Source organism: Typopeltis vanoorti, chromosome 26 (genome assembly GCF_054136105.1).
Source record: "Typopeltis vanoorti isolate ZY-2024b chromosome 26, IOZ_Tvanoo_1.0, whole genome shotgun sequence".
Lineage (NCBI taxonomy): Eukaryota > Metazoa > Arthropoda > Arachnida > Uropygi > Thelyphonidae > Typopeltis > Typopeltis vanoorti.
The window spans coordinates 16148402-16154546 of NC_143574.1; positions in this window are offsets into that span (position 1 = coordinate 16148402).

Here is a 6145-nt window from a genome sequence, read left to right on the forward strand (position 1 = left end):
TTGTGTTTCATGAAAACGACACGTTTATTTTCGATGTTATTGAATTTTACTATTTTAACTATGAGTTGAGTTGATATTTTACAAATCGATTATATATTCGTAAAATAATATGGTTAAAATAATAAAATAAAAATAATTTATATCTGATATGCATATTTATATAAAGCACTTCGTTAGTGCTATTTTTTTTCTCGTAGAAAAGTGAAAGAGAAGTAGATTTAAGTAAATGTATAATAATTTTTTTTTCTTTCAAAAACAGTTTATTATCTTTCAAAGAAATTACATGAGTATAGTATACATTTTGTTACATATTATTACAATTAATATAATTAGGACAATATAATATTATAATTAATATGAAAATTAATAGAAATCATAACAAGAACAATTAATTTTTTTAGACTAATGCAGTTTTGCATTTTATCATTTACATTTATTTTCAATTTGCAGTTTATTTTAATTCAAAATTTACATTTGGAGCTTTTGTTAGCAGCAGGGGATGATAATTGCATTTATTCCATGTTTTTATACTGCATTTTTTTTTAAAAATTCTGTAATAGTTTAGTAAGTTTTTTTTAATAACAGTAACAAAAATACTCTTATTGATCTTCGAGAAAAGCTATACTTTTTTAACACCATGATACAAACATTTCCTTACTACGTTTTTATTATGATAAGTAACGAACTCATATATTATTTGTAATGCATAGGTATTATTATATTTTATACTTTGTACATATGTGAGAACAAATAATTGTGGTATTCATATTGCTATTTTAAAGCCATCATCTTTATCGTCATCGTGTATACATTGTTACATTTTATAACAGTAACGGTATCAGCGCGATAACCAAGAACCACGTGATATCAACGTCACGCGCGGCTACTATGTATGTAATCAGTAAACGTTTGCTAATAATGGTGAAATCTGGCGATGTAAGCCAATTTGACAGCGGGCAGATAGTTGAGGCTCGGAGGGCTGGCGCCAGTATTTCGGAAACTACCTAACTTGTTGGTTGCTCCCATACTACTGTAACAAGGGTATACCAGGACTGGATTAATCATCAACAGATATCCAGACGAAGGGCTGACGTTCGTCAGCCAGACGTGGCTGATCCTAGAAATGAGTGTCGAGTGTCAGAACTGCTATCTCAGCAATGACGTCTAAGAGTCACACAGCTCACCCACTAGTACAACAGTGGGGCAGTTCGACCCATTTCCACATGCACCATACGCTGTACCTTGCTTCGCCTGGGATTCCATAGCCGGATACCAACAACAGTATCCATGATGACGGCCAAGCATCGCAAACAACGCCTTGCATGGGCCAAGAAACGTTCGCAATGGACCCTCATGGAAGATGATTATATGGAGTGATGAATACCGCTTCCTGCTGCTGCACAATGCTGATGGCCAGATCCGCATTTGGCATAAACAGCATGAATCCCTATCCCCTGGTTGTATGGTTGGGGGTTCAACATGCCAGTGGAAGTGATGTTATGGTCTGGGGAGCATTTTTCTGGCATGTCTTAAATCCATTGGTAATCATCCCACAAACACAAAATGGTGAACGCTGAACGCAACAGGGATCTATTAGCTGACATCTCCATCCATAATCTGAAGGAGGTCTATGTCGACCACAGTGCCATCTTTCAACAGGACAACGCCTCTTGTCATTGGGCTGACGACTACTCAGTGATTGGAGGAATATGACAACGAATTTGCCACATTGCATTGACTCCAAAACTCCCCTGACTGTACTCAATTGAACACATGTGGGATATGCTAGAACGGGGTGTAAGAACTGCTGATCCTCCACAGAATAAGCGTGAGATGACGGAGTTGTTGCAGCGGACATGGGTCGAGTTACGAATGGAGAATGTTCGACCCCTTATGGAATCTATCCCTAGACATCTACAAGACATGATTGAACAGAGAGGTGGACCAAAGCATTATTGAGTGGGTGTTCTTAATGGAAAGCATACTCAGTGTGTTTTGTCTCTAGAGGGATTAAGTGTATAATTCTGAATGTATTCATATTTTTAATAAATATGCATTTCATGGAGAGATTATTATTATTATCATCATTCAAGCTATTTATGGATATATGGTAAACACATTGCAGTCTCTTCAAAGAAATCAGTGTTCAGTGTTAAGTAAAATAATAGCAATATCAATAACGACTGTGATAATGATGATTATGAGGATTGGTCGATTAAGCATGCTAATCCCACGTACGTGGAAGCTACTGTTAGCTTCCAACATAAATACTATTTATGTTGTTTGGTACGTTTTTAGAGATGCAATGCAGGTGTCGGGTGCTGATGATTTGTGAAATGCATACAGCTGTTAATGCTATATTAATTGTGTTGGTATACCCTCCAAAGTTTGTGTTTTAATGTTCCGTAATTGTCTATGTGTTTTAAATTTTGTGGCAGGTTGTTAAGTAGTGTAGGTATGATATCAATACAAAACCACATGAGTTGTTGAAGGATCTAGGGGGTGTAAAGAGTTTTGATGGGTTGTGTTATATGATGTGTCTCTGTTGTAAGTTATGTGTTTTTGAAGTAATTAGTTAGTAACATTGTGTTGTGTTTCAAATTTTTAATGCTCAAAATTTTTTGTATCGTCATAAGCGGTTCAGTTATTGGCTGTTGTATATGAGGCCTGCAGATCGCTGTTAAAATTTTTTTCAATATGTTTCCTAAATAAATTTTCCTATATATAATAACAAGAGCCTGTGTAGCTCAGTAGACGTGGCATTTGCACTCTACGGCGCTTGACCGCACAAAGAAAGGGTTTGGTGGTTCAAATCTAGTCACCAACTAGAGGAAATTTTTCTAAGCCTTTTTTCGACCGGTTCCCGAGTTAGTCGATCTCTGGCACGGGCTAGCGGGTTTTTTCTCCCGGAAACTCGGGTTTTTCGTCCCATAAACTCAAGAAAATCGACCGTCGAATCCACACTATTTTCAGACATTAAAAATATTGTGTTAGGGTTATGGATCACCAGATGGCGGCACTAGCTTGCCGCCTTCTTCACTGCATACCGATGAATCAGTGATAGCCTTGGGACAGCTATCTCTCTGATTGGCTACCAGCAGAGATTGAACTGCCCACTCAGTCTCCAAATTAGATAGGGTAAACGGCCTCGCCTACTCCCTGTGTGGGAACAAATAGGCGTTAGCTGATTTTTTATATATAATAACAATAATAATAAATTATTATTATTTATGATTATAATATCAATTATGTGTAGCTCAGTGAATGTGACGTTTGCATGCCACAGAACTTGACCACACGAAGGAAGACTTTGTTTCGCATCTAGTCGACGACTAGAGGAAATTTTTCTAAGCCCTTTTTCGACAGGTTCCCAAGCTAGTCGATCTATAGAACGGCCAGCAGGTTTTTCGTCACTTAAACTCAAGAAAATCGACCATAGAACCCACATTATTTTCAGACATTAAATATATTGTGTTACGATTAGGGACCACGAGACGGCGGCACTTGTTAAGCCATCTCTCTTCACTGAGTGCCCCTTAATTAGTGATAGATTTGGGCCAGCTGTCTCTGATTGGGTACTAGTGGAGATTGAACTGCCCACTCAATCTTCCAAAGTTAGATAGGGCTAAAATGGCCTCGCCTATTCCTTATATAGGAATAAAAGGCGTTAGTTGATTTTTTGTTATCAATTATAATATTGTATATTATATAATTTATATCTAAGCTTGTGTAGCTCAGTGGATGTGGCGTTTGCACACCACCGCGCTTGGCCGCACGAAGGAAGTCTTGGTTTCGAGTCTAGTCGGCGACTAGAGGAAATTTTTCTAAGCCTTTTTTCGACCGGTTCCCGAGTTAGTCGATCTCTGGCACGGGCAAGCAGGTTTTTCCTCCCGGAAACTCGGGTTTTTCGTCCTGTAAACTCAAGAAAATCGACAGTCGAACCCACACTATTTTCAGACATTAAATATATTGTGTTAGGGTTAGGGACCACGAGATGGCGGCACATTTTGAGCCGTCTCTCTTCACTGTGTACCGGTTAATTAGTGATAGCCTTGGGCCATCTATCTCTGATTGGTACCAGTGGAGATTGTACTGCCCACTCAGTCTCCAAAAGTTAGATAGGGCTAAATGGCCTCGCCTACTCCCGTATACGGGAATAAAAAGGCGTTACTCCTCGCCTACTATACTGGAGTAGGCGAGGCCATTTAGCCCTATCTAACTTGTAAGCAAACAAAGTTTGTGCCTGAAGTATCTTCAGAACTGGGAAAACTCGTGGCGAAGGTGGACTGAGTTCTGATCACTTTCCTTAGTATCCCATGTGCTAAGCAAATCTTGCAGACATGCCTAATGCTATGCATTATGGGAAGAGTCACTACCCAGAGTGGTTTTGATCTTTATTGAGGTCTCTTCAGTAGGAGCCAGTTCCAGAGGAGCAAATTTTGTTTGCTTACACTTGGATAAAGAATTAAACTAAATATATAATTTATAGTCTAACCAACTGAAAAAACACTTCCAACTTTCTCTAATCCAGAGTAACTTAATAATAAGGTGTGACACCTTTTGGCAACTGGCATATGGAAATATGACTTCTAAATTGCTTCAACCTTGGTATTACCGCTGGGTATGGCTCCCACTGAACAGACCTCAATAAAGATCGAAACCGGTCTGGATAGTGACCCTGATCATAATGCATAGCAGAACAGAAGGATTCTGCTCCTCGATATACCACATTTTAATATCTGCCCAGTAGCCACCCTCTTCTCCACTTAACTAGTGTCATATCCATCCCAATTTATTCTAATTTGGGTAGCAGTATTCTATGTGGTATTCTGCCAAATGCGAAATCATTATGTAGCCATTTCCTTTATCCAACTCAGCTGTTATTCTATTATAAAAAGTTAGTAAATTACTAATGCATGATCAGCCCTTCACAAAGCCATGTTGATGCTCGTATAGTATCATATTTTTATCAACCCATTCTTGAATTCTCTTTTTTACCAATTTTTCTAGTACTGTTGCCACCATGCCTGAGATACTGACTGATCTATAATTTGCTACTGATGTTTAAAATCTCCCTTCCGGGAAAGAATTATTTTGAACTTTTTCCACTCTCTTGGAACTCTACCAGAGCTGAGACTTAAAGAGTTTAGTCAAAGGCATTAACAGTTCCCTTGCACAGTCTCACTAAACCCTATTTGGTATCCCATCATCCCAAAGCTGTATTTACATAGAGATTCTACAATATCTTAAGAATCTCCAATTCATCCACCTCTGTTCGCACATTAGTGTCTGTCACGTAAGCAGTAACTTCTGCTTATTATAAATATCCAATAGTTCATACATTGCATCATTGCACAGTAATGACGATGACCTTTGGTTGGACAGACCTAGGTTCGATTTCCATCTAGAATGCGAAGAACTTTTACAAGGAACAGCAGTGTTTTTCGTGAGGAAACTCTGGGTTTTTATACCCCCCCCCCAAAAAAAAAACATGCAGTCCAGCCAGACAAGAAGAATACATGCAATTAACAGACATCTAGCCATAATTCAAGATAATCCAGATGAGTAGGGTGAAGAAATATCAAGAGCATTATTCAAGTAATAATTCATAAACAGTTGGATAAGTAGTGGATATGTATAGGTTAGGGGGGATGATAAAGCAGTTGTTTTAATGCTTACAGCATTATAATTGCAAAGGAATTTTTAAAACTCTCAATGGGTGCGCATCCTAAGCTCTCTTTTCTTGTGTTTCCTATATTCTTAAAGAAATATCAGGATTGATGATAATGTTTTCAAATGGTTTCTTATCCTCATTATTGGTTCAGCGAATTTTTCTTCATGGAATCAAATAAATTCAATGTATTTGCGGCTAGTATTTCTCTTTTTTGGATTCCATTCTAGGACAGAGTGATAGATTTCCTGGCAATTTTTTCTACGTATATTCACAATTCTTCTAAGTTATGGTTTTTTGCACTCCGCTTAATCTCTTTTAAATTTAACCACTTTTTGCATTAATGCAAAATAATTAGTTCAATCCATACATCATATAATATATGCAAATGTCTAAACATATTTCATTTTTGTATCTGTTTGATTTAGTTCAGCACACTCATCTCTTGCCCTTTGAGCCTTATGGAAAACTAGA